General features: G+C 36.0%; 1 long non-coding RNA gene across 1 annotated transcript in view; it reads left to right on the plus strand.

The window, feature by feature from the left end:
* Positions 1–1,778: 1,778 nt before the first annotated feature.
* The window catches only part of LOC106016226 (uncharacterized), a 153,569-nt gene continuing 142,770 nt past the window's right edge, over positions 1,779–12,577 (plus strand). The window contains exons 1-2 of the long non-coding RNA XR_011812375.1: positions 1,779–1,903; positions 1,991–2,129. This is a non-coding gene — a long non-coding RNA (uncharacterized lncRNA). The remainder of the gene's footprint in view (positions 1,904–1,990; positions 2,130–12,577) is intronic.

Raw genomic sequence — 12,577 nt, forward strand, 5'->3', positions numbered from 1 at the left:
TGCTGTCTAGTAATTTTATCACAGCTGTCCCCATGTGTGTTAGGCTTTCTTAAACAAAGTATTGCATTGTAAATCACAGAAATAAAAATTGTGCTTTTTTTTTTTTTTTTTTTAGCCCAACTGTATTTTCAAGTAATGAGCACTATTCCTCCCACCTGCACTTTGCTTTTTCAACAAATATTGTAGTGGTAATAAACTCTACCTTCTCTCCCCTGTCTCAGTGCTTCCGCCCCAGTTTATTTTTAAAAAGGTATTTCTCTTTTCAGCTCTTATTTTTCTTGCCTGCAGTGATATAAGCTGTCAGTCATCAGATTTCCAACAAAGATACTGATGGAGTCATTAAAATTTTGGTGGTTCTTTAAAATTTCTGTAGTGGCTTCTGTGTGTACTGCTCTGATTTTGTTCCTCAGCAGATACCTATAATAGGACAGTCAATTTTCTTTCCTTCAACTAATGTAAAGGGAACACAACTACTGATGCATGTGCCAACACAAGAAGCCTTTATTCCTCTTATTATTTCTGCTAGGAGTGCCAACATCAGGGAAATCTCAAGAGATTTCTATGATCCCCTTTCGGCAGCAAGGATGATTCACCTGACTAATAGATATGGATTATACACCCAAGTCAACATATGAACGCTTTCATATAGCTGCAGAACCACATTGTTTTATAGGGCCATTGGGTATCAAAGCTGTACTTTGGGGCTATTCAATCTATAGATGTAACAGAGGGCAAGGCCATTTAATTTTTTTCATGAGTGGATTGCTATGTTCCCTTCCCAGAAGGGATGTACATATTGAAAGTTGTCTGTCTTTGAGCTAGCTGTAAATATGGGCATATGAATTTTCATCTCTATCAGCTACCCAACAGGCATAAAGGGAGCACAGTCACTATATGGAATTCAGAATATGAGATGTGTATCAGTATGTTCTGACATATCAACATTTTCTGCATAATCCACCATTTCTTTACTCCCCAGTCTGCTGTAACTGTGACTGTACCTCTCTTTTCTCTCTGTCCAACAGGGCCTAATTCCCTTATTAGTCTCTTTCTTGTTATTAAGCCCCTCTGCTCTGCAGATTCTAACAAGCCATTTCTCTCAAATTGCCTAATAGATTAACATAATTAAGTTAAATCACAGCAATTGTTTCTGATCTATATTTAGCTACAAGTTTGCTGCTTCTGCTTCAGGTATGATGATATTCTTACAGGCCTGAATGCTTATCAATTTCTCCCAAATATAGCAGTTGGTCTAGTAAGATATGTTCTTCTCTCTGCAAACTTTGCCTTCCCTTATGACATCTGAGCTTCTCTTCCCCCAAATGGGAATCGTGTCAGACTGCTCTGTAATTGAGTGATGTGTTGTGTGGCCATGATCACCTCAGCAGATCAGTGCTGCCTGGCTCTAGAAATGTATGCATTGTGAATGATATCATTGTTAGAAAAGTCATCCTTTTATAAAGAGAGAAAAAAATAAAAAAAATAAAAAATATCCCAGCTCATGCAGTGGAAGGGGAATCTGCATCATTACACTGATTAGAAAGCTTCAGAGGTTCCTAGGTTTTGTGGCAGACTTAATGTGGCCCCTCTAAAACAGCTAGCAGGTTCCTCCATCCCTTCCTCATTACTGTTTAATTCAACAAATCTTTTTTCTTTTCCTCTTTATTTCTTTATCCCTCACAATCCATTGCTCCTTTCCCCTGCCAGCTGGCTCCCTCAGCTGCTCCATTGATCTCTCAGCTGCTCTGGCACTCCTGATATCAGACGCAGTGGGAGGCAGAGTAGCTCAGAGATCAGCAGACCAGTATACAGACCAATATGAGTGAATCCCAGAGCCCAAGCAAAACCCTCTGAATTTGTTCTCTTGCTCTCTCTCTCTCCCATAGCAACCCTCTTTGCAACGGTAGGTTGGCATTGAAGAGTCTGATGCTTTTGGTAATAACAATAATAGCTGTGGTGCTTTACCTAGTTTCTGCAGTTGTTTCTGTAGGTTTAAGGTTCTGGATGAGCTATGGAAGCCAGACATCACATTGTCATGAGAGAGGGTCCCTGGGTATGTTACCAGCCTTGGGCAGCCACTCTGTATGCTTCTAAATGCCGTGTCACCACAGGATCGGAGTTTGTGAAAGGTAATACTTTTTAAATTTGAGAGGTATGTAAGAATCAATACAAGGTGGAGCAGGAAGATTGTGAGAACAGGTTTTGAAAATGATCATGATGAGTTAGTATCCTTTCTTTCCTCTTTGTCTGATTGTTGTTTGTGCTGTGTAAAACAAATGGCATGACGAGAATGAATTCAGACATGTCAGAATGATTTTACATAACTTATGCACACTTTCCATCCCCTAGAACATGGAAGGAAAAGGTGACAGAGATAAGCTGCAGCAATTCAGCAGATATAACTGCATTTGTTTCTAGTGTCATTTATGGTTAGGTACTGCAGGTCCATGTTCATGCTAAAGATCAGTATGTCAGTAGCTCTCATTTTGACAGCTCTCAAGAGCAGCAGCTGAATTTATTTCTAAATTTTGATTCTGATGTACAGTGCCAGTGGAGATACACTGCTGTGACTGTTTACTGAAAGCAGATCTAGTAAGCAATGCCCAAAGCTTTTATAGCCAGCAATGACTTCAGTTCCCTAGAAGTGCCAGTCTGTATTCTTTTCTCTTCTCTTCTCTTCCCTCCTCTCTTCTCATCTCTCCCTACATGCCTACCCCAGGTTATCAGAGACAAGTTGGATAAGCCACTCAATTCAGTAAAGAAACTGGATGCAATAAAAGATAGTTTATTATATGACATATTGATAGTATTTTTGGTTTTGTTCTTTTCACAGGAATATCTGTGAGTGTTTTACAAGGATTATTTGTATCATAGACATACTATCCAGATGTAGAACCTTCAAGTCAATCCAGTAGGTCTGTTAAAGAATCAGAAATACCTGAGTCACTATTCAGTGCTTTATGCATTTCTGAGAAAACCATGAGCCAAAGAATTCCAAGTTTGGGGAGTTTAAAATCTGAACATGGACCAAAATTGCACATGTGGTTCCTTTTCCTTTTTCAGTGTGGGCTGAGTTGAAATGGCAAGTCTTAAAACAACCCTGTAAGTTATCAGTATCTGAATATAAGATTTGCACTAATTTATTTTCTAAATAAGGTATCATCGATGACAAAATAAATAAATAAATAAATCCCCAGAGCATAAGACACCTATTCATGAAGAGCTGTGGAATGTGTGAATAGGATAAGCTAAAAGGGAAGGAGAGTACTAGTACGCTGCTGTAAATGGCCTTAAAATAATCATGAATATTGCAGAAGTCGTATTGATAACAGCTTAAGTATATTTCCATAGGTGTTTCTTTATATTTACATATTAATTAGTGGATACCTAAGATATTATGTTACTAGAATGTCTGTGATATCCATGTTTTATTGACAGACTATTGTATCCAATAAAAGCTGCCAGATGTGGAAAATTAATTTGTACAGGCTTAATCAAATGCAGAATTTCTAATTTTGCCAGCTTTATTTCTTGCAACCTTGCCACTGCTAGGTGTGTAGTGCCAGAGTAACCCTGCCAATGGTTTGCCAATACAATTCCCATTCCCCGGTGGCTATGGGCCCACCATCTTTCCACCACCTGCAAAGGAGGTCTGCAATCTCTGTATGCTGTGTAGGCCAGTCCCTTTTGAAATCTTCTCTTGGGATATTTGCAGCATGCAGGTAGGGTAAAAGAGACACCATAATCAAGTTCAGTTTGTTTGAAAGTAGAATAGAGGTGTTGATCAAGAAAACACTTTATTAAGACTATTAGGCCAAATTCAGGGCAGGGAGTCAGAATTTTTATCTTGTCTCTACCATTGACTCAGTTGCTTCTACTCATATGAATGGAAATAGTAATTTCTACCATATTTTCATTTCCTATCTTTGTACAATGCTTTAAAATGACATAAATATTATATGCAACACACCAAATTGTGGCAGTTTAATAACATAACACTATGAAATTATCTGATCTTCCATGCAAAGCATGGAATTATCATGGGTGATTCATTGCTGGGTACTCTGTGCTCTGCATCAGGTCTTAACCAATGGTGTTAAAGGGGCACTGTGCTGCTGGAAGTGAGCTGTCTTTGTGGAGATGCAAAATGAGAGTCTTGATCACTGTTATTAAAGAATGGGTGGTGCTTTTAGTTAACACTAGTGTTCAGGCCATTTCCAGCTGAGACAATTTGTTATTTCCACAGAAATGTTAATTGCAGATCTGGTCAAGTGAAAGTCATCAGAAATTATGAGACATCATTTAGACAGATTAAAAATATAGTTTTGTGTTATATTTGCTTTTTCAGCACCCAAAGAGTAAACCATAACTCTCAAGTTCAGCACTTCTTTGTCATTACATGGTAGGACCAAGCTAACTAGTTTGAATGCTGGAACCCTTTTCAGAAAGGTCTTTTAAAAACAAAAGTAATTTAAAAGTCCTCTCTTTGTGTCATTTCCTTATGAGAATAAAAGAAAGATCATCGACAACTTACTATTGCTGAGTTTTGTGGGTTTCTTTCTCCTGACTGCATCTTGGATTATCTACTTAGTTAAAAAAATACGTGGAAAGTGAAACTGGCATAATGAAATATATAGGAAACTGGTTAGGTTTTAATACACTCAAAATATTTTAGGAGCAGCTGATAGTTGTATGGACTGGCCTGTATTGTTACTGAGGTCAGTATCATTTGACACTGTAGGCTGCATAAATATTTGTATCGCAAGGTAATGTAGCCAGACAAAATTTCTGGGATTACATCCTTAACTGATCCGGCTACTTTCCAACAAGATCCTTAGCTAGGATGGCTGATGTAGCTCAACAAAAGTTATGAGAGAGCTTTTCAGATTAATCCAATTAATGTTTAGTCCTTTAGCTTCAAGATCTAATTTGCTGCTTGATAATGCTAATTTTGCCTTCTTTGGTGCACCTATCTTATTTTACTTTGTTCTACCATACCTTTAGACAATGTGACTAATAAAGTAGAAAACACATTTTATACAGCCATCTTATTTTAGAGAGGTAAGGAAAATTATTATTTTGCCCTCCCCCCCCCACCCCCCCCTTTTTTTAATTATTCTCTATCTGCATAGAAGTCATCTGCTACAGGCGCATTATGCTGTAAGCCAGAATACAAAATTATATGTTTCCATTTTCATTATAAATTAAACAATCTGGAAGAATTAGTTTGGAAGCATATGAATTAAAACACAGCTCTTACCATAGATCGTTGAATTACAGAGGTCTTTGGATTTTATTAAGGGAAGGTTTAGAATAATGTCATCTGAGTGATACTGAGCTTGAATGCTTATGCTTTTTCTATAATAAAACTGTAGGGTTTTTTTATCTTTCGGCTCATGGGAGAAAACTGTCAGAGTGACTATGGGAGAGCTGTGTGGAATAGATGTTTTCTAGATTCTTTCCAAGATGACTGTCACTAATATATGTTTATAGATGCAGGTGGATTCTTTGGTTCTTTTTAATGTCATTTCTGTGTTTCACTGTGATACCATTTTATATAAGGTCTGAATCTCAAAATGAAATGCAGTTAACATATTGTTAATGTTATAAGGGGAATTTTTCCAGAAGGTTGGTTATTCAAATTTAGCTTCTGTCTTTCAAATTTAGTATCTATTTCCAAGCAGTATTTGCAGACTTATTGCTTTTCTCGGATTCAATTTTTCTGTTGTTTAAAAAATATAGGAATAGGATGATAGAATTTACCCTCACCTCTGATTTCAGCAAGCATCAAGGCATCTTTAAATGGCAATTTCTAATGATGATGAGTGACAGCTTAAACTGTCCACCTATGCTGTTGAGTCTAAAGACATGGAAACGGCTGATCCTCTAAAATAATGTTTTGAAATGTCCTTAGAATCCTATATTTTCAAACCCAGAGCTATAGCAAGGATTTTCAAAGCATAATCTACTGCAGATACTTTTCTGAAATCTGTCCAAATATGAAACTTTTGACCCCAAATATCTTCAGAAAGGGATCATTTTTGAAGGAAATGGATGTAAAACCTAACTGCACAGTTAAAAGTACAGAGTTTTTTGAAAATCCATGAGTAAATGTATGAATTTACAGAATTAAAGATCAACACAAATTATGATCTGTGAGCCAGAGAAGCAGAAATATATACATTAGAATCCAGAAATCATAACCTAAATTTTTGAGAACTTAAAAATAAATGAATTTTATTAATAATTGATGCAGCATTAATTCTGCAATGAGAGAAAGAATGGTTGGAGAAGATAATTTCCTTAGACCAAAAGGATATTAAAACTGAAAAAAATAAAAAAAAAACACCAAAAATGAAAAGCTGATCATTCATACAAGAGCTATTTTATATAATGATATCATCCTGAAACTATAGCAAAATAATGGAATAAGCATGAAGAGGTGGCTGGTTTTCTTATTTCTAGGTGTGGGGTTTTTTTGGGGGGTAGAGGGGTGGATTTGTTTGGCTTGGGGTGTTTTGTTTCTATTTTTTTATTATTCATATTTGTTTTTATCCCCTTTTAGCTGAAATACCATGTTTTCGCTATTGCTTAGCACATAGTATATTACAAAAATGTCAGTTTGAAATCCAAATAGTATGTTCTAGATACATATGAGAAGTTACAGCATTTCACAATTAAAACAAGCACTATAGCAAACAAGATGGAGATCTTCACTCAGCTTTCAGAGTGCGGTCTGCTTTTGTGACCTTAGTTTGAGTAACACAGCTGCAAAACACAAGTGCTCTGGAGGGACAGGATGATGGTTTGTTTTACAGTCTTTTAGTTTATTTAGCAAACTAAAATAACAGTTGCTTTGTAGTCAACTTTGCTGGACAGATAAACAATAGTGACAATTTCATATGATGTATATAGACAGAAGAGGTTAGCTGCAACCCCTGAGTGATGGAGCTTGTCATATTCCCTTCTCCAGTAATGCACAAGGTTAGAAATCAATGTCTTAATCATGGGCAGCTCTGGGCAATTCAGATATATCACACACAAACAGGCTTCTAATTACATTTAAGAAATACATATCATACATATATAAACTGACATAAATATCAGAGTGGTGTTGCTAGCTGTCAAAATGGATAAGTATAATTCCCTCAGTGGCCCTTGACAGGTTCAATACCTGCTACGGAGGTGCTATGAACAGCATTATACGGCTGATTGAGTTATGACAGCTCTAACCCAACAGGGAAGCAAGGCAGGAAGGAATAGCCTGGGCTGCAGACAAATGATGATAAAGTGATCACTTTAAAGAACAATCTCCATAATATTTCATGCTCGCTGCACGGTGTAAAGGCAGCCTTGACTGCGGGGCTAACTGCTCTATCAATTGATTTGATTCACTGCTGCAGCTACTCCCAGTCATAATATTTCAAATAAATGGTACCGTGGATAGAAATAATATCTGCATCAATATTAACCCTGAAAGGACTAATGGACACAAGCTATAATTTCCTGGACACCCTAATAATGCATTTTGACTGGGCTTGGTATGGAATGATTTTTGTCTTTTTTTTTTTTTTTTTTTTTTTTAATGTGTACAAAAACACTGTATTGTTTACTTAAACTTTCCTATTATGGCTATGAAGAAGCTTTGTAGCTCAGGCCTCGTTCACAGCTTTAAGTCTAATTTTAAAGGAAATTCTACTAAGTACTATTTTTAACTGTTTATATTGAACATCTTGTACTAAAATTACATGAATTATATGAGAGAAAAGGCATGATAAACATTTTTTTGATGTGTGCATTATACCATGTATGTGTACATATGTATGTACAGCGGGAGGTTTTATTGCTCAAATTATTTACTAAGATGCATTTAAAACAAACAGTAAAGGAGCTTAAAATTAATTATAAATGAAAATGGAGTCATCAAAGTGTAGTCTGCAAACACAAGGAACCAGTAAATTCTAATGATTATACAGGATGTTAGGGTTTCTTTTTCCTTTAGAAATAATAATAAGTACTATATGAGACAGGCTGAACACGTAAGAAGTACATGTGAATTTATGGGTTCATAACCTTAAATCAAACCTGATTTCTATTTTCCATGCAGTTTTTCACATACTCTGCAAAATAATGGATGTTTATTCTGTTCTTTCATTCATAACACCCTGCTGACATTTAAGTCCCTTTTAAAGATCTGCTGTGCGTATTGTGAATCAAGTTGACATGTATAAATTGTATAATTTTATTATTGTTATTCTTTTCTACTACTCTGTGACTACTTAACCGTCTTTGGATCGTGAGTCTTTAAGGTTAGAGCCATGCCCAAAGAATTTTACATGATTTAGAAATCGTGTAAAATACTGCTAATGCATGTTAACAAGAAATAATCTGGATAAATTTTAAAATCTCTTTTTCTGATTGTTAGTTTTTTATCTGGATAAAGATTGTCCTTGTTAGACTCTCTGTTTTGTTTTGTTTGTTTGTTTGTTTGTTTGTTTTGTGTGTGTGTGTTTTTCTTATTTTTCTCTTAAGAATTTAGTAGAAATCAGAGAGGGAGATTTGAGTCTCATGAGGTTTGTTTATATGTAAAGCTTAAGAGGTATTTTATGAACAGTCTTGGGTGAATGTTCTGACTGCAGAAGTGGTCTTAAACAAGTTTCAGAGGATCCCAATTTATAGTTTTCCAAAAGGTGTGGGGAATAGTTGTACGTCTCAGGATACCTGAAGGCTCCAACTGAGTTTAGAAGGTTGTCCTGAATTTAAAATTGAAACTGAAAATTGAGGAAAGTTGGCATTGACTTAATTCTGCTATTTCTATAAGTTTTCTATGTCACAAAAAAAAAGTACTGTGTTTTCTTTCACTGTTGATCTGAGTATACAAGCAAGCGCTGTCATGCTTGTTTCTTGTTAGCATGTTTACCTACAAATCAATATCAAATTTTACCAGAAATTAAAACACATGGTTCTCATAATGTATATTTGATTGTTCTGCATTTTCTTAAGAGCCTATGCCAACAGCCTGGGTCACCTCTCTATTAATCACTACTCACCACTTCAGTATATGAACACTGGAGTGTTCCACATTTTACTAAGAAAAATATAAACCACCTCTTTGCCTTCCCTGCTTGCTTTCTTTTTTCCTTCTCCACATTTTCTTTCTTCTCTCTCACAATGCATGATGCTTATTTTATTTCTCCATTTCAGTCTATTTCCTCCAGCTTCATCCCCATCTGGTGGTCTTACTCTTCTCTGTCTCTAAATTTGTTGAACTACTTTCTGAACATTGAAATTTCATTGAAATTGAAATGAAAATTGAAATTTCATAATTATGAAATTATCTACTGGATATTCTACTGGATAACAGTTGAAGTAGAGCTTTGAACTTTTGCTTACAGCTGTTTACAACAACCAAACTTCTCTCCAGTGTCTCTGTTGTTGATTGTAATGTCCAGTATCATGATTCTGTCACTTACTGTCACTGTTCCTTAGCCCAGTATTTGACTTTGGCTTAGAACTTTTGTGTGTCTTGAAATCTAGGCCTTGTCTTGGTCTAGTCAATTATTTTGGAAAGTTATTTTTGAAAGAGAGCATGCCCTGTCCATTTTGTGGACATAAACAGCACAAACTGTTTTCCAGGTTCTGCGACCATTTTCTGTGACTAGTTGCAAACTAAACTTCACTTGAAATATAGAGCCTTGCTTAACTCACAGATATCAGAAGTTTTTGCAAAACCCATTTACCTAAACTGTTTATTTCCTTCTTCCCTTATTTATCCTACATTATCTCTATCACATTAAAAGTAAAATACATGTTTTTCATGTTCGTTATTTCCTTTTCCATCCTCCATCATTCTCTACTTAACATCAAGACATCATAGGCCTCACCAACCTTGATGAGTTATCAGTCTCTGTCACCCTGTTCCTTGTTCCTACGAGCATTTTTCTTCTGTCTCAATCCAATACACTTACAAGAAGTTTCTTTTTAGATCTGCAAGGGTAATTCATTCTTGTCTTTCAAAGTTCTACTGAATTTCTCTCTGGCTGTAGGTCCAAAAATTCACAGTCAAGCTCCCAACTTGAAATTTTGCCAATGTTTGCTACATATGGGTATTTTATTTTGTGTTACTGTCATCAATATTGTCTTCTTTCGATGTTGTTGTACTTCTCAATCCGCCTGCTTCTTTCTTGGATGGTAAGTTATTTGGGGCAAAGTCCGTCTGTCTCAGAGTTTGCGCAGTATCAAACACTACAGCACTCTAGCAATCCAAGTAATTAAGAAAATAATAATTTTAAAGGTAAGTTATATATCTGAAAGCGCTGTGAGAGAGTCTAATGTTAATACAGTCAAATTAAACTAAAAAGAAAAGAATTTTCTTTTCAAATATGAATTATTTACAGGTTGTAACTTCCACAATAGGGCCTGAGACTTAATACTGATTTCAGATATGAAAACACAAAACACAGCAACTCAGTTGGGCCAGGAATGTGCTTTCTAAGACTGATAAATTATGGAGTTGCATCCATTTTCCAGCTAATGTAGATGAAATGTAAACACACGATGATAACTGAGATACGTCCCTTTACAGTATTGCAAATGGGGAGGTGGGAAGACCCTTGATATTTTAAGGGCCAAAGAGAATCACGGGAGCTGCTTTAAAGATTAATTCCTTGTGTCTAGTTTAAAACAAGATTAAATTAGCTTGTGTGAGCTGCTGTTAGCAGATGCACTATTACATTATGCATGATTCTTGACTGCTCATAGCATGAACAAACTGCATAGTGTTCCATTAGTGATTTTCAATGCTGTGCTAAGCTTTAAGTCACATAGACAGGCCATTGTATTGGGTTTACTTTGTGGATGTGTTTTCCAGGCAATTTCACAACCTACCTGATCACTGTTATTGATTGACTGGGTTTGAAATGGATAAAAGAATTAACCTGTGTAAGGGTAGCAGAATGGAGTATATACAGTATCCTATATACTTAGCAAAATCAATAGTACTCTAATGTAGAAAATTTAACCAGACAAGGCAAAACCATCTTGCCCACCTGCATCAATCTTGATGCTCCCCACAGTGTATCACATTATATTTATATTATGTGCATATGCTTATATGCTTTAAATGTGTTTTTTTTTTTTTTTTTCTCTTCCCTTGGACACTGATGTACTGGATGTACTGATAAGCATACTCTAAAGCAAATGGAGGAACTCCTGAGCAGGTGTATTTTTTCTCTCTCGTGGATGCTTCTGAAGAGAAACACAGGCAGCTACATGTATCTAAAAACTCTCATCTTTTATCTGTAGAGGTACAGACATATTATTGTTTTCTCTCTTACTCTCTGTCTGAGCTTATTCTGCTAGTCCTATTGTATTAGTAGTAAATTTCCACTTCCATATTCATTGTGCTCTGTCTTACCTCTATCACCTTTCATTCAGGTGTTAAGCATCAGTGATCTCCACCTCCCATTTATGACATTTTTCCACCTTCCTCTGCCTTTTGTGCATGATGCATGCACATTTATTTTTCATGTCATTATATTATTAAATATACCTATTTCTCATGCTTGCCAGATGAAGAGTACTGACTTTTTATTCCAAATAATCTTCCCAGTATTGGCTAATTAGATGTTCCTTAGCAAAAAAACTTAACGAGCCCAAGTTTGTCAAACAGTATTGTGGAAATAAAACAAAGTTATGGCTACTTGAAATCTTTACCAGAAATACTGCTGAAGGTAACATCAGAGCTGTTATTCATCCCTGAAATTGAGGTAGTGAGTTTTTGTATTTTACTTCTGTCATGTAATTAAGATCAGGAAATAAGCTTTAGTACAGCTTTGGTTGTATTATGTTTGCTCCCTCCAGCATCAAGAGAACATTAAACATACCAAACCTCTGGCCTTCTGGGAATTTCTGCCATCCTGGCCAACTCCTTTTCCTTCTTGGCTAACTTTCCTTATTCACAACCTCTCCTAAAGGAAAAGCCACCCAGAATGACATTTCTGTCTCTTCTTTCAAGAATCCCAGGAGACTTCAGGAAAAATAAGTGAAAAGTAACAGCGCTCCACAGCTTGTGCTTAACCCACAAAACAAGAGAGGGAAAAACAAAGAAACGGTTCTGCAATGCAGTTTTAGAATGGGTGTCGTGTCTACTATTTCCAAGACAAAATTTTAACAGAATCAACTAATGTTCTTATATTATTTTAAAATTCAAGTGCCTTTTTTTTTTCTTCTTCTTATAAAAGCTAGAAATTTTGTTCTGTCTTGAAATTAATATTGCTTTGAATCATCTCCTGGAATATGCAATAACTTGATCAGTAAACTGTATTAGGTTTTTTTTTTTTTGCAAGGAGTGATACATCCTGAGCTGATTAAGTCTTTGTCTTTTGCCTAGAACTGTGTCTAAACTCACAATCTCTCATGGTAAATATTCTGCTATACAATTTTGCAGGGCGTTCCCTCCCCCACCCCCCCGGCTTTATAGGTATTTTATTTTCTGTAGCTGTCTAAGATGGAAACTTAGAACTTGGAAATTCTTGAGTAATTTCAGCACTGATAGTCACTCCAGCTACGCCCTTAC

Source organism: Anas platyrhynchos, chromosome 12, assembly GCF_047663525.1.
Source record: "Anas platyrhynchos isolate ZD024472 breed Pekin duck chromosome 12, IASCAAS_PekinDuck_T2T, whole genome shotgun sequence".
Taxonomy (NCBI): domain Eukaryota; kingdom Metazoa; phylum Chordata; class Aves; order Anseriformes; family Anatidae; genus Anas; species Anas platyrhynchos.